Source organism: Delphinus delphis, chromosome X (assembly GCF_949987515.2).
Source record: "Delphinus delphis chromosome X, mDelDel1.2, whole genome shotgun sequence".
Taxonomy (NCBI): Eukaryota; Metazoa; Chordata; class Mammalia; order Artiodactyla; family Delphinidae; genus Delphinus; species Delphinus delphis.
The window spans coordinates 59,613,703-59,639,333 of record NC_082704.1 but is presented as its reverse complement, the minus strand read 5'-3'; positions in this window follow the sequence as shown (position 1 = coordinate 59,639,333).

Here is a 25,631-nt window from a genome sequence, read left to right as displayed (position 1 = left end):
TTAATGTCCCCTACTCTTATTGTGTTACTGTTGATTTCCCCTGTTTGACTTTAGCATTTACCTTATGTATTAAGGTGTTCCTATGTTGGGTGCATAAATATTTACAATTGTTATATCTTCTTCTTGGATTGTTCCCTTGATCATTATGTAGTGTCCTTCTTTGTTTCTTGTAATAGTCTTTATTATAAACTTGATTGTTTCTGCTATGAGAATTGCTACTCCAGCTTTCTTTTGTTTTCCCTTTGCATGGAAAACATTTTACCATCCCCTCACTTTCAGTGTCTATGTGTCCCTAGGTCCAAAGTGGGTCTCTTTTAGACAGCATATATATGGGTCTTGTTTCTGTATCCATTCAGCCAGTCTGTTTCTTTTGGTTGGAGCAATTAATCCATTTACATTTAAGGTAAATATTGATATGTATGTTCTTATTACCATTTTCTTAATTGTTTTCAGTTTGTTATTGTAGATATTTTCCTTCTCTTGTGTCTCCTTTCTAGAGAAGTTCATTTAGTATTTGTTTGTAGTTGGTTTGTTGGTGCTGAATTCTCTTAATTTTGTTTGTCTGTAAAGGTTTTAATTTCCCTGTAGAATCTTAATGATATCCTTGCTGGGTAGAGGAATCTTAGTTATATTTTTTTCCCTTTCATCACTTTAAATATGTCCTGCCACTACCTCTGGCTTGCAGATTTTCTGCTGAAAGATCAGCTCTTAACCTTATGGGGTTTCGCTTGTGTGTTATTTGTTGCTTTTCCCTTGCTTCTTTTAATATTTTTTCTTTTAATTTAATTTTTGATAGTTTGATGAATATGTGTCTTGGTGTGTTTCTCCTTGGATTTATCCTGTATGGGACTCTCTGTATTTCCTGGACTTTATTGACTATTTCCTTTCCCATGTTAGGGATATTTTCAACTATCATCTCTTCAAATATTTTCTCAGATCATTTCCTTTTGTTGTCTTCTTCTGGGACCCCTGTAAGTCAAAAGTTGGTGCATTTAATATTTTCCCAGAGACTGTCCTCAATTCTTTGCATACTTTTTTCTTTACTCTGCTCTGCAGCAGTTATTTCCACTATTTTATCTTCCATCTCACTTATCCATTCTTCTGCCTCAGTTATTCTGTTATTGATTCCATCCAGAGTATATTTAATTTCATTTATTGTGTTGTTCATCATTGTTTGTTTGCTCTTTAGTTCTTCTAGGTCCTTGTTAAATGTTTCTTGTATTTTCTCCATTCTATATCTGAGATTTTAGATTATCTTTACTCTCATTACTCTGAATTCTTTTTCAGGTAGACTGTGTATTTCCTCTTCATTTTTTTGGTCTAGTGGGTTTTTACCTTGCTCTTCCATCTGCTGTATATTTCTCTCTTTTCTCATTTTCTTTAACTTACTGTGTTCGGGGTCTACTTTTCACAGGCTGCTGGTTTATAGTTCCCATTACTTTTGGTGTCTGCTTCCAGTGGGTGAGGTTGGTTCTTTAGCTTGTGTAAGCTTCCTGGTGGAGCAGACTGGTGTCTGTGTTCTAGTTTCTGATACTGTATCTTGTCCTTCTTGTTGGCAGGGTTGTCTCCAGTGGTGTTTTTTGGAGTGTCTGTGAACTTAGTAATACTTTAGGCAGCCTCTCTGCTAATGAGTGGGGTTGTGTTCCTGTCTTGCTAGTTGTTTGTTATGGGGCATCCAGCACTGGACTTTGCTGGTGGTTCGGTGGAACTGGGTCTTACATTGAGATGAAGATCTCTGGGAGACTTCTTGCCAATTGATAGTACATTTGGACAGGAGGTTTCTGGTGGTCCAATGTCCTGGACTCGACTCTCTCACCTCAAAATCTCAGGCCTGACACTCGGCCAGAGCACCAAGTCAATGCCAGCCACATGGCTCCAAAGAAAAGGAAGAGAGAAACAATGCTTCCTAGTGTTTGGAAACTCTTCCTCCTTCACAGCTTCCTTCTGGCAGTACAGGTCCCATCCCTATTCTTTTGTCTCTTTTTTTTCTTTTGCCTTACCCAGTTTCATGGGGATTTTCTTGCCTTTTTGGAAGTCTGAGGTCTTCTGCCAGTGTTCAGTACATATTCTGTAGGAGTTGTTCCACATGTAGATATATTTTTGATATATTTGTGAGGAGAAAGGTGATCTCCACGTCTTACTCCTCCACCATCTTGAAGGTCACCCCTCCAAGTTTTTTAAAGTAATAAATCAAAAAATAAATGAAACCTCGTAACAAAGAAAATACAAGCATCCCATAGTTTCACCAATTAATTCTAATAAGTAATTTAAAAAATATCAATCTTTTTATATTTTTCCAAAAACTGAAGAGGTGGAAATACTCCAAAGTTCATTTTACAAAGCTATCATTATCCTGATACAAAATACAGTACAGGACACAAGAAGAAATAAACATACAGTCCAATGTCCCTGATGAATATAAATACAAAATGTCTCAACCAAAATAATAGCTAACCTAATTCAACTGTACATTAAAATGGTCATATACTATAATCAACTTAGATTCATCATTGGAATGCAAGGATGGTTCAACATATACAGATCAATAAATTTGATACATCACATTAATGGATGAAATAAAAAATCATATCATTATAATTTCCATAGATGCAGGAAAAGCATTTTACAAAAAACAATATTATTTTATGATGATAACTCTAAACTGTGTATAGGTGGAACATAAATGAACATAACAGAAGTCATATATGACAAGCCCTCAGCTAACATCATACTCATTGATGAAACTTTGAAATCTTTTCCTCTAATATTAGGGAAAACAGTGACCTCTCTCACTACTCTTTTTTATATAATATTATAAATCCTTGGCAGACTTATCTGGAATTAAAAGTTATATATATATATATATATATATATATCCAAATCATAAATGATGAAGTATAATTTTCTGTTTTCCAATGATATGATTTTATATGTAGAGAATCCTTAAGACACCACAAAAGCCTTTAGAACTAATTGACAAGTTCAGTAAAGTTGGAGGAGACAAATCAATATACAAATATTTACTGCATTTCTGTACACAACACCAATTTATCTAAAAATATTAAAGAAAACAATTCCTTTTACAATGGCATCAAAACAATGAAATACTTAGGAATAAATTTAACCACATAGGTAAAAGATTTGTACACTGAAAAGTATCAGACATTGATAGAAGTCATTAGAGAAGGCACAAGTAATTTTAAAGATATCCCATATTCATGGATTGGAAGATTAATATTAATAAATTGTCCATACTACTCAAAGCCATCTGTAGATTCAATGTGATCCTAAAAAGATTACAATGGCAATTTTTATAGAAATAGAAAAAGCAATTCTAAAATTTGTATGGAATCACAATGGAGTCTGAAAATCCAAAGCAATCATTAGAAAGAAGAACAAATCTGGAGGCATCATTCTTCTTGATTTGAAACTATATTACAAATCTGTAATAATCAAGAGAGTATGGCACTGAATAAAAGCAGATACATATAGCAATGGAACAGAATTGAGATACCATTAATAAACCTATGCATATACTTGACAAGGGAGGCAAAATACTCAAAGGGAAAATAATAGTCTTTTCAATAAATGGTGCTGGGAAAACGGGATGTTCACATACAGAAGAATTAAACTGGATCCCTGTCTTAAAACACTAACAAAATTTTACTCCAAATGGACTTAAAACTTAAATTTAAGACATGAAACCATAAAATCATAGAAGAAATCATAGGGGAAAATCTCCTTAACATTTACCTTAGCAACAATTTTATGGATATGGTACTGAAAGCACAAGCAAAATAGAAAATATAAACAAATGGAATTGCATCTACCTAAAAAGCTTCTGAACAACAAACTAATGATCAATGAAATGAAAAGGCAACATATGGAATCAGAAAAGTGTTTTGCAAATTGCATATGACAAGGGACTAGTATCTAAAATATATAAGATACTTATACAGTTTAAAAGCAAAAACAAAACAAAATGAAACAAAATTATCTGATTTTACAAAAATGGGCCAAGGACCTGAGAGGACATTTTTTCAAAGAGGATATTCAAATGGCCAACAGGGACATGGAAAAGTGTTCAATATTACTAATCATCAGGAACGTGCAAAATCACAATGACATGACACATCTCACCTGTTAGAATGGCTATTATTAAAAGGACAAGAAAAAAAAAGACAAGGAATAACAGGTGTTGACAGTAATGTGGAGAAAAAAGAACTATTTTACCCTGTTGGTTCAAATGTAAATTGGTATGGCCATTATGGAAAACAGGATGGAGGTTTCTCAAAATAATAAAAAATAGTACACTCTCATATGATACAGCATTTCCACTTCTGGGTTTATATCCAAAGGAAATTAAATCACTCTCTTGAAGAGACAAACCCATGAATAAAGAAAATATTATGTATAAATATTATATATAGTATGATATAATATATATACACGCACCTATATATTCACATAGATATGGATATTATTTAACCATAAAATGAAAATAATTCTGCCACATGGGATTATATGGACAAAACTTGAGGTCATTATGGTAAGTGAAATAAATCAGACTGAGAAAGACAAATACTGTATAATCTTACCCATAAATGGAATAAAGAAAAACTGAACTCATAGAAAGAGAAAACAGATTGTTGCCAGGTGTGGGGTGTTGCTGGTGGAAATGGATGCTGGTGGCCAAAGGGTACAAAATTCTAGTTACTAAATGAATAAGTACTTGGGATGTAATGTATGGCATGGGGACTATAGTTAACAATAAGATATTGTATATTTGAAAGTTGCTAAGAGTGTAAATCCTAAAAGTTCTCACCATGACAAAATTAATTGTAGCTATGTGAGGTTATGGATGCAACTAATATTATTATGGTAATCATTTTTCAATATGTACATATATCAAATTATTACTTTGTGTGCCTTAAGCTTACACATCATTATATGTCAATTATATCTAAATAAAAGTGAATGAAAGTGCAGGTGAAAAAAAATAAAATGTCAGAGAGAAAAATATCTGGGAGCTGCCAAGTGGATTTTTCCCTATGTTTCCTTCTACGATTTTATGGTTCAGGTCTTACATTTAAGTCTTTGATCTATTTTGAGTTATTTTTTGACAGTGCTGTAAGTTACAAGTCCAGTTTTATTATTTTACATGTAGATATCCAATTTTCCCAACACCATTTATTGAAAAGACTATGCTTTACCCATTGGTAGTTTTTGGTGAATTTGTCAGGGATTAGTTGACCTTATATGCATAGGTTTATTTCGGGGCTATATATTCTGTTCCATTCATCTATGTATCTGTTTTTATGTCAATTTCATAAGTTTTGACTACTATAACTTTGTAATGTAGTTTGAAATCAGGAAGTGTGATGCTTTCAACGTTCTTCTTTCTCAAGACTGTTTTGCCTATTAGGATATGTTCATGATTCTATATAAATTTTATGATTTTGTTCTCTTACTGTGAAAAAAGCAATTGGGATTTTGATAGAAGTTGCATTTAATCTGTAGATTTCTTAGGAGTGTATAAACATTTTAACAGTATTAATTCTGATCCATGACTTGTGATATCTTTCCATTTTGGGGGACTTATCAAAGTTCTTTTTTTCATGTTAAAATGTATTGAATGTATAATAAGACACCTTATTATTCTTGCATAAGGCTGTAGAAATTCTATTAAAATACTATACAAAATGAGTCTGGCCTTTTAAAGACTGCCTTTTCATTGTATTTTTGTTGGAAATTTGTGTATATAATGCCATACTATAATAACACATTCACTTTATATCTCTATGGACTTAAGTCATATTTTGTTTAGAGTAGTCAACAACCTCAAATTCAGTGTTTGTATTATTTTATGCCCCATATATCTTTTTTCAAGCTTTATTGAAATATAATTGACATGTAACTTTGGGTAAGTTTAAGGTGTACAACGTAGTGATTATATATAAGTATATAGAGCAAAATGATTAACATAATAAAATTAGTTAACACATCCATCACCTCACATAGTTACTTTTTTTTCCTTTCTAATGGTGAAAATTTTAAAATATGCTCTCTTAGAAAAGTTCATACATAGAATAGAGTATTATTAACTATAGTAACAGTGCTACACATTACATCCCCAGAACTTGTACGTCTTGTAACTGGAAACTTGTCTTAGGGTTTTAAGAATACAGATCATTCACCATCTTGGTTAAATTTACACATAGTTTTTTTTTTTTTTTATGCTCTTGTAAAGGGAATTGCTTTCTTTATTGCATTTTCATTGTGCTTGTATAAAAACACAATTTTCTTTGTATGTTGATTTTGTTTTTTATTTTGGTGGAGTCTTTTAAGGGTATGTTTTAGAAAGGCATGTCATCTGCAAACAGAGACACTTTTACCACTTCTTTCCTGCTTTGAGTTTTCACTCTTTTTCTTGCCTAATTGCTTGAACTAGAACTCCCATTACTGTGGTTAATAGGAGTGACAAGAGTGGGCAGGCTTGTCTTGTTCCTAAACATAAAGGAAGAAATTTCAATTTTTACCATTGAGTATGATTATCAATATGGGTTTTTTAAAATGTATTATGTTGAGGTACATAGCTTCTATGGGAAATTTGCAATAGTTTTTATCATGAAAGGATATTGAATTTTGTCAAATGCTTTATCTGTATCTCTTGAGATAATCATAAGATTTTTGTTCATTATTTTGTCAAAGTGGTGCATTTCATTTATTGATTTGCTTATATTGAACAGTCTTTACACTTCAGGGATAAATCTCACTTGATTATGATGTATGATCTTTATAGGTTTGCTTGTATTTTGTTGAGGATTTTTGCATCTACACTCATGAGGGCAATTGGATTATAATTTTCTTTTCTTGTAGAGTTCTCATCTGACTTTGGTATCAGGGTGACACTAGCTATAAGAAATGAGTTTGGAAGTGTCCCTTCCTCATTAATAGTTTCAATTTATTTTGAGAAGATTGATATTAATTCATCTTTACATGATTTATAGATTTCAGCAGTGATGCCATATGGTCTTGGACTTTATATTGTTGGGAGAATTTGATTACTGATTCAGTCTTGTTACTTGTTATTGATCTGTTCAAATTATCTAATTCTTCATGATTCACTCTTGGCAAGTTGTATGTTTTTAGGAATGTATTCATTAACTCTAGATTATCCAGTTAAGTGAAGTATAATTGTTTATAGTAATCTCTTTTGTGTGTGTGTGTGTGTGTGTGTGTGTGTGTGTGTGTGTGTGTGTGGTATCAGTTGCAACGTCTCCTCTTTCATTTATTGTTTTATTTATTTGGGTCTTCTCACTATTCTTCTTATTTAATCCAGCTAAGATTTTTGATTTTGTACATATTTTCAACAAAGAAACTCTTAGTTTCTAATATTTTATATTGTTCTTCTGGTCTCTATTTCATTTATTTCTGCTCTAATCTTAATTTTTCCCATCCTTCTGCTTATTTTGGGCTTAGTTTGTTCTTATATTTTTAGTTCCTTGAGGTGTAAAGTTAGATTTATTAGATATGTATTTTTAATATAGGCAATTACACTATGAACTTCCTTCTTATAATTACCTTGCTACATCCCATAAGTTTTGTATGTTGTGTTTCCATTTTATTTGTCTCAAGATATGTTTTTGATCTCTTAATTTCTTTTTTTACCCATTGATTTTTCAGGAGTGTATTGTTTAATTTCCACATATCTGTGGATTTTCCAGCTTTGCTCCTCTTATAGATTTCTAGTTTAATACAATTGTTGTTGAAATAATTTCAATTACCTTAGACTTGTTAAGACTTACCTTTTGATCTAATATATGATCTATTGGAGATTATTCCATGTGTGCTTGAGAAGAATGTATATTTTGCTATTGTTGAGTGTAATGTTTAGTACACATCTGTTAGGTCTATTTAGTGTATAGTGTTGTTCAAGTCCACTCTTTCCTTACTAAATTTTTGTCTGAATGATGTATCCATTGTTGATATGGGATTTTAAACTTCCCTACTATTATTGTGTGCTCTCTATTTCTTCATTCATATCTGTTAGTAATTGCTTATTATACTTAGGTGATCTTATGTTGTGTGCATATATATTTATAATGGTTATGTTCTCTTTACGATTGGCCAGTTTATTATTATATAATGACCTCCTTTCTTTTGTTACAGTTTTTGACTTAAAGTCTACTTGTCTGATGTAAGTATAGCTACTTATGCTCTCTTTTGTTTTCCATTTAAATGGAATATCTTTTTCTCTTTGTTTTCATTCTATGTGTGTTTTGAAATCTGAAATGAGTCTCTGGTAGGCAGTGTATGGTAGCTTTTGTTTTTTAACCATTCAGTCCTTCTATGGTTTTGATTTGAGTATTTAGTCTGTTTATATTTTAGACAGTTCCTTGACATTGGTCTTGAAAAATATTTATTGATATGACACACAAAACAAAGTATAAAAGCAAAAATAGACAAGTAGGACTAAACTGAAATTCTTCTGCACATAAGGGAAATAATCAACAAAATAAAAAGACTACTTACAGATTGGGAGAAAATATCTGCAAACTATGTATCTGGTAGAGTTAATATCCAAAATTTATAATGAACACCTAGAAAAGCAACAACAATAAATAATTTAATTAAAATATGGGCAAATAACTGAATAGTCATTTATCAAAAGAAGACATACAAATGGTCAATAAGAAAATAAAAATGTGCTCAGAAGTACTAAAAATACAAATCAAAAGCACAATGAGATATCACCTCATACCTATCAGAATGGCTATTATCAGATAACCAAATATAACAAGTGTTGGTGAGGGTATGGGAGGAGGGAATCCTTTGTACATTTTAGGTGGGAATATAAATTGGTGCAGCCACTATGGAAAGCAATATGGTGGTTCCCCTAAAAATTTATAAATAAGAATACCATATAATCCAGAAATCTCACCTCTGCACATATATATCCAAATAAAATAAAATCATTACCTTGAAGAGATGTCTACACTCCCATGTTCACTGCAACATTATTTACAACAGCTAAGACATGGAATCAAGCTAAATGTCCATCAACATTTGAATGGATTAAAAAAATTGGTATATACATACAATGGCATACTTTCCAGCCTTCAAAAGGAGAAAATATGAGAAGTCACGATGGTGAAGGAGAGAGGGAGGATGTGGAGTTCATCTCTCCCCACAAATGCATCAAGTACATCTACAAGTGGAACAATTCTCACAGAGCACCAGCTGAATACTAGCAGTAGACCTCAGATACCTAAAGTACCAGAACGATCACCACATAACCGGGTAGGATGAAAGAAAGAAGAAGGGAAAAGGAAGAGGAAAGGAAGCAGGATGAGACCTGTGCCCCTGGTGTGGGAGATGAAGGAGAGGTTCCTCTATCAGGGGAAGCCCCCTCACTGGCAGGAAGTTCAGTTGGAACAGAAGGGAAGCTTTGGGGGCTATTGGAGGAGAGTGTAGCAACTGGTCTGTAGCAGGCAGGACAGAATGAGACATACACTGATGGTCCCTGCCACAGCTCTGCATGCTCCAGCCTGAGATGTGTGTCTGCCAATGAGGATGGGGACTGAGTGCTGGAACGGGGGTTTGGAGAGCAAACCTGGTAAGAGGACTGTTATTGGCTGTGAGGAGACAGACTGAGGGTATGGGAGTGAGGAAATCTGCAACTGGGAATGCTTGAGGAAGAAACCCAGACTGCCATAGAAGCGAAGAACCATTGTTGAGTGACTTGCAAGGGACAGAGCCACATTGCAGCCTCTCTCCCCATTCACTGTCCACTGCCTCCCTGGGCACTAAGAAGGACTCTCGCCTGGGCCGACTTTCTTGCACCTGCGGCTGCTGGCTCCACCATGCAACCCATACCCACCAGGGCTCCCGTGAGCCTACTGGCTGCCAACTCCTCGTCTGCACCACTTCTTTGTCATGGCGGGCACTTTCTTGACCCCAGCCACCACTCCCTCCAGGCCCCCTCCTCACCAGAGTGGACTCGTGTGCTCCAGGACAGCCTTGGGAGCAGCTCCCTGTGGGTGGCCCACATGCAGAAGTGAAGCTGAGACCACAGTTGAGCCCCAAAGGCCATGAAAATAATGAAGAAAAGCTGAAACCTCTCCTTGCAGCTGTGCAAATTGGCACCCCACAAACCAGCTTTGTAAACTCAGTGCATACAGAATATCTGAACAGACAATGAGTGATCCTGAAGCCAAGACGGGTCTAGCTTTAGCAACTGTAGACTGTGGGCACATTCATGTGGGGGTTGGGCCAGGCCAGAGTCTGAGCTGCCCCCATAGCACCCACAGCATGTCAAGATCCGTGATTATTGCAATCATAGGACCTGACTTCATTGGAGCTATGCTGGTGACCTGGTGAAAACAATGTCTGAGAGACACCATACCAATTGCTGGCATACAACAGTTAAGGTGGGGCTGAGAGCAGTGCCAACAGCAGTGTAATCTGAGAGCTCACACAACGGGTGAAAAGTAACACAACAGAGTATGTGCACAGGTGAACAACTCCAGAGGAAGAATACTCAGTGGCTTCCCTCCCAATGGGAGTGCTCCAATCCCACCTACCTTGCACCACAGATGAGAAACACAGCTAATAAACTGATCTGGGGGACTCTACTCTAACAACTAGAGAGCAGACCCCATCTCTGACAAGGCAGTGACAACAACAGAGAAAAGAGAAGGCCCTGCTCAATATCCAGTGCAAGTTCTGGACACCACAACATCAGTCACACCTCCTATCAAGGGGATAACAACCAGCATACACTGAAGAAAGAGGTGGCAGATATCTATGATGAAAACAGCCCTTGCACCAAAAATATTAAACCCACCCAGGCTACACAGGGATGTTCTCACATAAAAAGAGCCCTTCAAGTCAGTTTGAGGGTCTGTCATTGGGAGGAAGAACCCCCAGAGCATTTAGCCTTAAAGGCCAACTGGGATTGTGTGCAGGAGATCCACAGGGCTGGCGTAAATAGAAACTCGACTCATGAAGGGTGCACACAAGTTCTCAGGTGCACTGAGACCCAACACAGAACAGTACCTTCATAGAAACTTGGGCTACACCTACCTAGTTGTCATAGAGGGTCATTGGGAGAGGGGACGGTCAACAATAGTTCACTGTGGGGGCTAGGACACAGGTAACAGAAGCCCGAGGGAATATTGATCAGAGTGAGCTCTCCTGAAGGCCCACATTTTGGCACCAAGACCTGTTCCCCCCAGCAACATGCAGGGTCCAGTTTGGAAAACCTCAGGCCAAACAACCAGTAACATAAAAACACAGCACCACCCATTAGAAGACAGGATGTCTAAAGTCATTCTGAGTTCATAGCAACCTCAAAATACAAACCTTGGCATGGTCCTGCCCATCACAGGAAAAAGACCCAGCTCCACACATCAGAAGGAAGGTACCTTTCCCTCCCACCAGGAAGCATGCACAAAGCCTGGGACCAAACTAACCCACCAGGGAGCAGAAACCAGAAGCAAGAGTAACTAAAATCCTGCAGCCTAAGGAAAGGAGAACATAAGCACAGAGATTAGACAAAATGATACTACAAAGAAAGATGTTGCAAATGAAGGAACAAGATAAAAACCCACAAGAACAACTAAATGAAGAGGAGATAGGCACCTTATCTGAAAAAGAATTCTCAGTAATGATATTAAAGATTATCCAAAATCTCAGAAAAAGAATGAAGGCACAGATCAAGAAGATACAAGAAATGTTTAAGGAGTTATAAGATTTAAAGAGCAAAGTTGAACAATACAATAATTGCAAGGAAAAATACACTAGAAGGAATCAATAGCAGAACAATGGGAGAAGAATGAATAAGTGTGCAGGAAGACAGAGTGGTGGAAATCAATGACACAAAACAGAAGAAAGAAAGAAAAGAAATGAGGGCAGTCTCATAGACTTCTGGGGCAGCATTAAGTGCACCAACTTTCACATTATAGGGATCCCAGAAGGAGACAAGAAAGACAAAGAACCTGAGAAAATATTTGAAGATATTATAGCAAAAAAACTTCCCTAACATGAGAAAGGAAACACTCACTCAAGTCCAGGAAGCACAGAGAGTCCCCTACAGGATGAACTCAAGGAGAAACACAAAAAGACACATATTAATCAAATGGAAAAAGATTAAAGACAAAGAAAAAATATCAAAAGCAACAAGGGTAAAGCAACAAAAAAGGTAAAACCCAATCCCCATAAGGTTATCAGCTGATTTTTCAGCAGAAAGTCAACAGCCCAAAAGGGAGTGGCACAATATATCTCAAGTGCTGAAAGGGAAAAACCTACAACAAAATATACTCTACCCAGCAAGGCTCTCAGTCAGATTTGACAGAGAAACTTAAAGCTTTACAGACAATTGAAAGCTAAAAGAATTCATCATCACCAAACCAGCTTTAAAATAAGTGCTAAAGGAACATCTCCAGGTGGGAAAGAGACCAGCAACTTAAAACAACTTTTTACATATATAGACTGCTATATCAAAATCCCATGGGAAGAGCAAAACAAAAAAACTACAATAGATACACACAAAAGCAAAAGAAACTCAAACACAATACTCAAGATGGTCACCAAACCATAAGAGAAGAGAACAAAAGATGAAGGGAAGAAAAAAGACCTACAAAAACAAATCCTAAACAATTAACAAAATGGCAAGAAGAACATACATATCAATAATTACCTTAAATGTAAATGGATTAAATGCTCCAGACATAGACTGGTTGAATGGATGTAAAAGCAAGACCCATATATATGCTGTATACAAGAGAACAACTTCAGACCTAGGGACACATACAGACTGAAAGTGAGGGAATGGAAAAAGATATTCCATGCAAATTGAAATAAAAAGAAAACTGGAGTAGCAATACTCATACCAAACAAAATAGATTTTAAAATAAAGACTGTTACAAGAGGCAAGGAAGGACAGTATATAACAATCAATGGATCAATACAAGAAAAAGTTATAACAATTGTAAATAATTGTAAATGTATGCTCACCCAAAATAGGAGCACCTCAATATATTAAGGCAAATGATAACAGCCATAAAATAGAATATTGAGGGTAACACAATAATAGTGGGTGTCTATGACACTCCACTTACACCAATGGATAGATCATCCAGACAGAATCTTAATAAGGAAACACAAACCTTAAGTGACACATTAGACCAGATAGACTTATTAGATATTTATATGACATTGCATCCAAAAGCAGCAGAATACACATACTTCTCAAGAGCACATGGAACATTCTCCAGGATAGATCACATGGTGGGCTACAGATCAATCCTCAGTAAATTTAAGAAAATGAAAACCATATCAGGCATCTTTTCCGACCATAATGCTATGAGAGGAAAAATCAATTACAAGAAAAAAAAAACTAAAACACACACACATGGAGGCTAAACAATATGATACTAAACAACCAATAGATCACTGAAGAAATCAAGGGGGAAATCAAACACTACCTGGAGACAAATGACAATGAAGACATGATGATCCAAAACCTATGGGAGGAAGCAAAATCAGTTCTAACATGGAAGTACATAGCAATACAATCTTATTTAGGAAACAAGAAAAACCTCACATAAACATCCTAACCTTACACATAAAGCAAGTAGAGAAAGAAGAAAAAACAAAACATAAATTTAATAGATGAAAATAAATCATAAAGATCAGAGAAGAAATAAATGAAGTAGAGATGAAGAAAACAATAGCAAAGATCAATGAAATTAAAAGCTATTTTTTGAGAAGATACACAAAATTGATAAACTTTTAGCTAGACTCATCAAGAAAAAAAGGGAGAGGACTCAAATCATTAATACTAGAAATGAAAAAGGAGAAGTTACAGTGGACACAACAGAAATGCAAAGCATCATAAGAGAATACTATAAGCAACTATATGTCAATTCAATGGACAATCTAGAAGAAATGGATAGATTCTTAGAACAAGCTTCCAAGATTAAACCAGGAAGAAACAAGATTTTGCTATCAAACATGTAGTGAAGAGTTAGCAACTATCCTTCTAAAAGTATTCCAAAAAATTGCAGGAGAAGGAACTTTCCCAAGCTCATTCTGCGAGGCCACCATCACCTTGATACCAAAACCAGACAAAGATGTCAAACAAAAAAGAAAATTACAGGCCAATATCACTGATGAACATAGATGCAAAAATCCTCAACAAAATACTAACAAACAGAATCCAACAACACATTAAAAGGATCAAAAACCATGATCAAGTGGAATTTATCCCAGTGATGCAAGGATTTTTCAATATCTGCAAATCAGTCAGTGTGATACACCACATCAACAAATTGAAGAATAAAAACAGTATGATCATCTCAACAGAAGAAGAAAAAGCTTTCAACAAAATTTGAAGATATTTAAGATCAAAACTCTCCCTGTCAGTATACAGGGAACCTACCTCAACATAATAAAGGCCATGTATGAGAAACCCACGGAAAACATCATTCTCAATGGTGAAAAACTGAAAACATTTCCTCTAAGATCAGGAACAAGACAAGGATCCCCACTCTTGCCACTTTCATTCAACATAATTTTAGAAGTCCTAGCCATAGCAATCAGAGAAGAAAAAGAAATAAAAGGGATCCAAATTAGAAAAAAAAGGAGTAAAACTGTCACTGTTTGCAGATGACATGATATTATACACAGAAAATCCTAAAGATGTTACCAGTAAAGTATTAGAGCTCATCAATGAATTAGGTAAAGTTGCAGGATAAAAATATTAACACAGAAATCACTTGTATTCCAATACACTAACAACGAAAAATCAGAAAGAGAAATTAAGGAAACAATTACCTTTACCATCACATCAAAAATAATAAAATACACAGGAGTACACAAACCTAAGTATACAAAAGACCTGTGCTAAGAAAACAATAAGATACTGATGAAACACCTTAAAGAAATAAAAGATGATTGCACAAAGAGATGGAGAGATATACCATGTTCTTGGATTGGAAGAATCAATAATGTCAAAATGACTATACTACCAAAAGTAATCTATAGCTTCATTTCAAGCCCTTTCAAATTAACAAAAATATTTTCACAGAATTATTACAAAATTTTTACAATTTGTATGGAAACACAAAAGACCCAGAATAACAAAAGCAATCTTGGGAAAGAAAAAATGGAAATGGGAGAATGAGACTCCCTAACTTCAGACTATACTACAAAGCTACAGGCATCAGAACAGTATGGTACTGCCACAAAAACACAAAGGTAGATCAATGGAACTCTATAGAAATTTCAGAGATAAAGGCATGCACCTGTGGTTTGACAAAAGAGGCATAAATATACAGTGAAGAATAAGTTGTGCTCGGAAAATTGGACAGCTACATGTAGGACAATATAATTAGAACATTCTCTAACACTATACACAAAAATAAACTCAAAATGGATTACAGACCTAAATGTAAGATCAGATACTATAAAATTCTTAAAGAAAACCATAGCAGAACACACTCTGACATAAATCGCAGAAAGATAATTTTAGATCCACCTCCAAGAGTAATGAAACTAAAAACAAACAAATGGGGTCTAATTAAACTTAAAATATTTTGCATAGCAAAGGAAACTATAAACAAAACGAGAAGACAACCCACAAATTGGGAGAAAATATTTGCAAATGAAGTGACTGGCAAGGGATTAATACCCAAAATATACAAACAACACATGCAGCTCAATATCAATAAAACAAGCAACCCAATAAAAAAATTGGCAGTTCTAAATAGACATTTCTCCAAAGAAGACATACTGATGGCCAAAAAGCACATGAAAAGATGCTCAACATCACTAATTATTACAGAAATGCAAATCAAAACTGCAATGAGGTTTCACCTCACACCAGTAAGAATGGCCATTAAAAAACTACAAATAAAACTACCATACGACCCAGCAATCCCACTACTGAGCATATACCCTGAGGAAACCATAATTCAAAAAGAGCCATGTACCAAAATGTTCATTGCAGCTGTATTTACAATAGCCAGGAGATGGAAGCAACCTAAGTGTCCATCACCGGATGAATGGATAAAGAAGATGTGGCACATATATACAAGGAATACTACTCAGTCATAAAAAGAAACGAAATTGAGTTATTTGTGGTGAGGTGGATGGACCTAGAGTCTGTCATACAGAGTGAAGTAAGTCAGAAAGAGAAAAACAAATACCATATGCTAATGCATATATATGGAATCTAAGGGAAAAAAAAGTCATGAAGAACCTAGGGGTAAGACAGGAATAAAAACACAGACCTACCAGAGAATGGACTGGAGGATATGGGGAGGGGGAAGGGTAAGTTGTGACAAAGTGAGAGAGTGGCATGGACATATATACACTACCAAACGTAAGGTAGATAGCTAGTGGGAAGCAGCAGCATGGCACAGGGAAATCAGCTCAGTGCTTTGTGACCACCTAGAAGGGTGGGATAGGGAAGGTGGGAGGGAGGGAGATGCCATAGGGAAGAAATATGGGAACATATGAATATGTATAACTGATTCACTTTGTTATAAAGCAGAAACTAACACACCATTGTAAGGCAATTATACTCCAATAAAGATGTTTAAAAAAATTTACAAACAGTAAATGTTGGAGAGGGTGTGGAGAAAAGGGAACCCTCCTACACTTTTGCTAGGAATGTAAATTTGTACAGCCACTATGGAGAAGAGTATGGTGGTCCCTTAAAAAACTAAAAATAAAACTACCATATGACCCAGCAATCCCACTTCTGGGAATGTATCCAGAGGACCATAATTCAAAAAGATGTGTGTATCCCAATGTTCATTGTAGCACTAGTTACAATAGCCAGAACTTGGATGCAACCTAAATATCCATCAATGGTGGAATGGATAAAGAAGATGTGGAATATATATATATATATATATATATATATATATATATATATATACACATACATACAATGGGATATTACTCAGCTATATAAAAGAATTAAATAATACCTTCTGCAGTAACATGGATGGACCTAGAGATTGCCATAATGAGTGAAGTATGTCAGACAGAGAAAGACAAATATCATTTCATATCACTTATCTGTGGAATCTTAAAAAATGGTACAAGTGAACTTATTTACAAAACAGATGTAGAGTCACAGATGTAGAAAACAAACTTATGGTTACCAGTGGGAAGGGGTGGGGATGGATAAATTGGGAGACTGGTATTGACAGATACACACTACTATATATAAAATAGATTACTAATAATGTTCTACTACATAGCACTGGGAACTCTACTCAGTATTCTGTAATCACCTATACAGAAAAATAATCCAAAATATAATGGATATATGTATGTGTATAACTGGTTATCTTTGCTGTACAGCAGAAACTAACACATTTTAAATGAAATATACTCCAAGAAAAATTAATTTAAAAAAAGAAGAAAATAGTGCCATATTTGCCAATATTGCTCTACTTGGAGGAAATTATGCTAAGTGAAGTAAGCCAGACAGAGAATGACAAATACTGAATGATTCCCTTGTATGTGGAATCCAGAAAATTTGAATTTCCCAAAACATAATAGAATGGTAGTTGCCAGGGCCTAGGTGGAGGAGGAAATGGGTCTAAGTTTCATCAAAGGGTAGAAACTTGTATTTATAAGTTCAATAAGTTCTGGGCACCAAATGTACAGCATAGTGATATAGTTAATAATACTGTATTTTATAATTAAGATTTGCTATGAGAGTAGATCTTAATGTTCTCACCACACACACAAAAGAAGTGGTATCTATCTATGTGAAGTGATGGCTGAGTTAAAGAATCTGATTGTGATAATTATTTCACAGTGTATGTGTATATCAAATCTTAATGTTATATAACTTAAATATATGCATTCTTATTTGAAATTTATACCTCCATAAAGGAGGAAGAAAAAGAGAAAAAATCAGAACTTCCAACTCTTAATATATAAATAGATAAAAAATAAACCCTATCATTTAGTTTAAAAAAAAACTTTTATATGAAGAAATGGAAGATAATATTTGTGAACTGGTTTAGACAATTACTTCCCAGTAGAACCTGAACACAAGCTAAAAATTGTATTTCACCAAACACTAAATTTCTGCTTTTGAGAAGCAATGTTAAGATAATGAAAAGACAAGCCACATGCCATAAAAGCTATTGTCAAAAGACATGTCTGGAAAAAGGGCTTGTAACTAGAGGATATAAATATCTCTTACAATGCAATAGAAAGTGGACAATTCATTTTTTTAATGGACAAAGATGTGAACAGATATTACACCAAAAAAAGAGATACAACAAATAAGCAAATAAACATGTGTTCAATACCATTAGTCATTAGTGACTTATAAATTAGAGAAATCCTGGAGCCCTAATACACAGTGCAATGATTATAGACAACAAAACTGTATTATAAACATTAAACTTGCTAAGAGACTATATTTTAGTTGTTGCCAACACTAGAAGAAATGACAATTGTGTGACAATAGAGGCTTTAGCTAATGCTAATGTGGCAATACTATTGCAATATAAATGTATCAAATCAGTATGTTTACAATGTAAACTTACACAATATTACATGTCAAATATAACTCAGTTTTAAAAAAAGACAGTGAAACACCACATCATGTCCAATACATGACCAAAATAAAACAAAACAGAGTGTAAACATGAAACAAACTACCACACACTGAAAATACCAGGTGGTATTGATTTGGTATTTGTATTTGGTAATGACTTGGAAACATTTACACTCTTACATATTGTTGGTAGGAGTATACCATGGTACAGCTACTTTGGAAGTACTTTGTCAGTTTCTTATAAAGTTAAATTTATACTAACCTTATGACTCAATAATCCCATCCCTATGTATTTATCTAAAGAAATCAAAGTCTATGAGGAAAAGTTACCCTAGTAGGAGATTCAAACTGGCAGTGTAAGGTGAAAATATTAAGGGATCAAAAATGAAAATGTCCTTGGCTGAAGAAATGCACTGAGCTACTAGCATCTCCATGGGAATAAGACCATTATGTCAGTGCCCTTTGGAGCAAGAAGTCATTGTAGTGGAAAAATTATGAAAAGATATCAAAGAGACAGGTGCTTGAATCCTAACTATGCTGCTTAACAACCATATGACATTGTGCAATTTAATGACCCTTTGTGGTTCTCAATTTGTAAAGTTGGGATAATAATGCTGCAACATCACAGATTTGTTCTGAGGATTTCTTAAATTGATACTATTAGCAGTTAATATTTATGGAGCACTTACTATATGCCAGACACTGTACCAAGTACCTTTCCTTTTTTTATTTTTTCAATTAACTTTTTTCTTTTCTCTTTGGGTCCAAATTCTTTCTTTTTTTTTTAAAACATCTTTATTAGGAGTATAATTGCTTTACAAGGGTGTGTTAGTTTCTGCTTTATAACAAAGTGAATCAGCTATACATAAATATATATACCAATATCTCTTCTCTCTTGCATCTCCCTCCTTACCACCCTCCTTATCCCACAGCCCTAGGTGGTCACAAGCACCGAGCTGATCTCCCTGTGCTATGCGGATGCTTCTCACTAGCTATCGGTTTTACATTTGGTAGTGTATATATGTCCATGCCACTCTATCACTTTGTCCCAGCTTACCCTTCCCCCTCCCCGTGTCCTCAAGTCCATTCTCAAGTAGGTCTGTGTCTTTATTCCCGTCCTGCCCCTAGGTACTTCATGAGCATTGTGTTTTCTTTAGATTCCATATATATGTGTTAGCATATGGTACTTGTTTTCTCTTTCTGACTTACTTCACTCTGTATGATAGACTCTAGGTCCATCCACCTCACTACAAATAACTCAATTTCTTTTCTTTTTATGGCTGAGTAATATTCCATTGTATATATGTGCCACATCTTCTTTATCCATTCATCTGTTGATGGACACTTAGGTTGCTTCCATGTCCTGGCTATTGTAAATACAGCTGCAATGAACATTGTGGTACATGACTCATTTTGAATTATGGTTTTCTCAGGGTATATGCACAGCAGTGGGATTGCTGGGTCGTACGGTAGTTCTATTTGTAGTTTTTTAAGGAACCTCCATACTGTTCTCCATAGTGGCTGAATCAATTTACATTCCCACCAACAGTGCAAGATGGTTCCCTTTTCTCCACACCCTCTCCAGCATTTATTGTTTCTAGAATTTTTGATGATGGGCATTCTGACTGGTGTGAGATGATATCTCATTGCCGTTTGGATTTGCATTTCTCTAATGATTAATGATGTTGAGCATTCTTTCATGTGTTTGTTGGCAATCTGTATATCTTCTTTGGAGATATGTCTCTTTAGGTCTTGTGCCCATTTTTGGACTGGGTTGTTTGTTGTTTTGATATTGAGCTGCATGAGCTGCTTGTAAATTTTGGAGATTAATGCTTTGCCAGTTGCTTCATTTGCAAATATTTTCTCCCATTCTGAGGGTTAGCTTTTCGTCTTTTCTATGGTTTCCTTTGCTGTGCACATGCTTTAAAGTTTCATTAGGTCCCATTTATTTATTTTTGTTTTATTTCCCTTTCTCTAGGAGGTGGGTCAAAAAGGATCTTGCTGTGATTTATGTCATAGGGTGTTCTGCCTATGCTTTCCAGTAAGAGTTTGATAGTGTCTGGCCTTACATTTAGGTCTTTAATCCATTTTGAGTTTATTTTTGTGTAAGGTGTTAGGGAGTGTTCTAATTTCATTCTTTTACATGTAGCTGTCTAGTTTTCCCAGTACCACTTATTGAAGAGGCTGTCTTTTCTCCATTGTATATTCTTGCCTCCCTTATCAATGATAAGGTGACCATATGAGCGTGGGTTTATCTCTGGGCTTTCTATCCTGTTCCATTTATCTATATTTCTGTTTTTGTGCCAGTACCATACTATCTTTATTACTGGACAACCTGGAAGCAATGGACAAATTCTTCAAAAAGCACAACCTTCTTAGACTGAACCAGGAAGAAATAGAAAATATAAACAGAACAATCACAATCACTGAAACTGAAACTGTGATTAAAATTCTTCCAACAAACAAAAGTCCAGGACCAAATGGCTTCACAGGCAAATTCTATCAAACATTTAGAGAAGAGCTAACACCTACCCTTCTCAAACTCTTGCAAAATAGAGCAGTGGGAGGAACACTCCCAAACTCATTCTACGAGACCACCATCACCCTGATACAAAAACCAGGCAAAGATGTCACAAAGAAATAAAACTACAGGCCAATATCACTGATGAACATAGATACAAAAATCCTCAACAAAACACTAGCAAACAGGATCCAACAGCATATTGAAAGTATCATACACCATGATCAAGTGGGGTTTAGCCCAGAAATGCAAGGATTCTTCAATATACACAGATTAATCAATGTGATACACCATATTAACAAACTGAAGAATAAAAACCATATGATCTTCTCAACAGATGCAGAAAAAGCTTTCAACAAATTTCAACACCCATTTTTTTGTAAAAACCTTCCAGAAAGTAGGCATAGAGGAAACTTACCTCAACATAAGAAAGGCCATATATGACAAACCCACAGCCATCGTCCTCAATGGTGAAAAACTGAAAACATTTCCACTAAGATCAGGAATAAGACAAGGCTGCCCACTCTCACCACTATTGTTCAAAATTGTTTTGGAAGTTTTAGCCACATCAATCAGAGAAGAAAGAGAAATAAAAGGAATCCAAGTCAGAAAAATAGCATTAAAGCTGTCGGAGTTTGAAGATGACATAGAGAATCCTATAGATGCTACCAGAAAGCTACTAAAGCAAACCAATGAATTTGGTAAAGTAGCAGGATACAAAATTAATGCACAGGTATCTCTTGCATTCCTATACGGTAATGATGAAAAATGTGAAAGTGAAATTAATGAAACACTCCCATTTACCATTGCAACAATAAGAATAAAATACCTAGGAATAAACATCCCTAAGGAGACCAAGATCTGTGTGCAGAAAACTATAAGACACTGATGAAAGAAATTAAAGGTGATACAAAGCAATGGAGAGATATACCATGTTCTTGGATTGGAAGAAACATCGCTGTGAAAATGACTATACTACCCAATGCAATCTACAGATTCAATGCAATCCCTATCAAGCTACCACTGTCCTTTTTCACAGAACTAGAACAAAAAAAATCACACTTTGTATGGAAACACAAAAGACCCCGAATAACCAAAGCAATCTTGAGAGAGAAAAACGGAGCTGGAGGAATCAGGCTCCCTGACTTCAGACTATATTACAAAGCCAAGTCCCTTTCATGTTTAATTTAATGAATACTTCAAAGCAACCATAAGGAATAATGATTCCATTTTGGAAATTGATTTATTAAATCAGAGAAGAAAAGAATTGTTGGATTTAGTCTACAGTATCTTTAAGAATGTTTCTATACTGGGCACTGGGAGAATGGCCAGTAGACTAATTTCACTTGGCTTCCATGATAACAATAATTGTAAATTTTACTCATTCGTGGTGGCACCTTTCCCAGTGATTTTTGTCTTATCATTTATGCAGATTGAATAGTGATGGTGTAGATGTGGGGCACGATAAGCACTGTTGTACTGAAAGAGTGATATATCAACACTATAAAAAGATGCTCATTTTGAACCTCTAAGAATGGCATCAGCTTGGTAAGTTACCACCTCTAATGCCATTACTAATATTTACCACAATAAGTTCTAGTATTATTAGTAATAGCAGTTACTGCCATCTTTATTGTAATTACTATATGCCTGCCACTATTTCAAAAGTTACATGCAACACCTGACTTAACCCCATGAGGCAGAATTTTTCAACTGAATAAATGAAGGCTTAGCATATTACATAACTTGCCCAAGTCTCCTAGAATATAGTGATAAAGGGAGATTCACACCATGGTTGTCTTTTGTTAAGTGATTCATCTATTCAGTATTTTTTTGAACATCTACAATTTACCAAGCACTTGGGATTCAATAATGAGTAAGACAGACGAGGACATTGTGGTCATGAAACACTTTAGTTCTCTTAAATATTGGACTATAGTGACTCCTATGAGCCTTGGGTTTAACTTTCAGCTTTTATCTTCTTACATAGAGGTGTTTATCTTTATCAAACTCGCTTTTCTTTGACTGGAAAACCAGAGTTTTTATTTATTTACTGTGGAAGACATAATTGTTGATGATATAACTAGTATTGGCCATATTTACCTACACATTTAAGATTAAACCTTCCTGGGAGAGTAAATTAGATCAAAAGGTGGTTGATGAAAATGGAATGAAAACAAAGAAGTTGGCTTGAAGAAATCTTATTAAATAAGGGTAACTAGATTACTATTTACTGTGAAAACATTTATTTCTTTGTATCTGGTACTGGGATACAGACATCTGTTCCTTTGGTTTGCTCTCTTTTCTAAACTTCATGTAGACTATCCTCCTTTTGACAAGTCATTATCTCAGACAACCAGGTTATAATTTTTAATTTTATAATTTATTAACCTTCAGTCTTCTTTAAATTCCAGCTTAATTACAATCTAGTCCTGAAGATACACTTTGGATGGATTGGGAGGCCTTATTGTCTCTTGATTGCAAGGAGATATACTCAGACCTTCTTGTAACTATGCTGTGTTCTCAGTAATATTCCATTTACACACATCTTATATGGGGACAGAGAAAGAAAAGAGTTTCTTCTTTGGTGCTGATTCTATTAGAGCAGTTTTCTTACTATTCACTAAAATTCTGGGTGTGCTTCCACTTTAGAACCTTTTCTCTCCAAACACTGACAACACATAGGCCTTGAATATAAAATATGGACATGGCAGGGAAATTGGTTTTAGAAAACAGGATTCAAGGAAAGATAGAGAAGTAGAAGCTATGTTTAACATAAATAAAGTGTTATTAAGTATTACTTTTTTGAGCAATAGATACACCCTATTTGGGGAAGGGAGAATGTGACCCCATGAGCTAGGCCACCTTCTCAACCCTCTCCAATGTTTCACTTTCACCTCCTTTTATCTAATAATTCTAAAGGATGTTATTGTTTTTGTACATAAGGAGAGAGTCAGGAAAATTATATAGCAACTTCAGAATAATAGTGAAAAATAAGAAAATCCCTACCACTCCCAGCTTACATTTACCAACTAAAGTCTTACCCATTCACAAATAGCTCAAATTCCATCCTGCATAGGCCTTCTCAGAAGCTTTTCCCATCAGTTATAAATTAACTTCTCCTTTCCTCCAGAGTTCGCAGGACGTCCTTTACGCCTCTGTTCTATCACTTACTATGGTTCATTTTCCTGAAAATTGGTTTAGATTTGTTTTCATCATTCCCAGTAGATTGTGAATGCCTTGCAGCCTTATATAGTTCTCTTGTGTTGTTCATGGTAACATGTGTTACCATGTGCTGTTCCTTCTCTCTGTGTCCTCACATGGAGTAGAGAGACAGAACTCTGGTCTCTGTTCTGCATCTTATAATGACACTAATTCCATCAAAGAGACTGCACCCACATACTCTCATCTAAACTTAGTTACCTCCCAGTGGCCCACCTCCAAATACCATCACATTGGGAGTTAGGGATTCAGCATATGCATTTTTTACATTGCTTTTAAAAAGTTAAATTTGATTCTTATAGGTATTGTCTTACCATTATTTCTAATTATTATTTTTTTTGCCATTTAGCATTGTATTATACCAGTCTGGAACTAAAACAGAAAAGACCTACACTTAGTAATTATCTGGACCATTGGACCAAACTTCAATGTGCATATTGATCACTGGGATCTTGCTAAAAATTTACATCCTGATTTAATTATTTTAAAATTATTTTCTTCTTCTTTTTAGAAAAAGAAGAAGATAATTTTCCTCAGCAGGTGTTTACCTAAAGTGACCTCTAACACCTTTCTACTCAACATATGATTTTTTGAGGGACACAAACATTTAGTCTGTAACAGTGCTCAATCAATGTCGTTAATCTTCACAAGAGTTTTGCAGTTGTCACGATATATACTTTTCTTTCCAGCATTAATTTTTCATGTTAAATGAACCAGTATCAAATGTCAAAGTTTGCAGTGGAATAACTGACTCTACTGTCTTGTTAAACTTGAATTAAAAAAAAAACCTAGAACAAAATAATATGTCATAATTAATAAGCTAAAGGACTAGACAAATCATATCACATGCTTTTTGGCTGACCACTGTTTACCTATAATTTAATGTTCCTGCTAACCAACAGAGGGTTATAGCTGTGCATGAATGAACTAATTCCATCACTCACAAAACTTCCCTCATTATTGTGGAAAATATAGTCTGATATATGTGACCATAGGATGCTTAAAGTTACTCTCCAAACTGAAAATGTATATAAGGGTATAATATCTATATCTATATCTATATCTATATATGTGTGTGTGTGTGTATAACAATGATTCTTTTTTCTCAAATGAAAAAGAACTAAATACAGCCTATTCCATCTGATGGAAAAGATAATGAGGCAATGAGATTTTAACTCATGCTAGCAATGATTTTTAACCATGCAATAATTTTTATAGCTATAGTTTTGCCACACTCTCACAGTTAAGGAAAAATTTCCTGATAATAAAATCTGAGCTCTAGAGACTAAA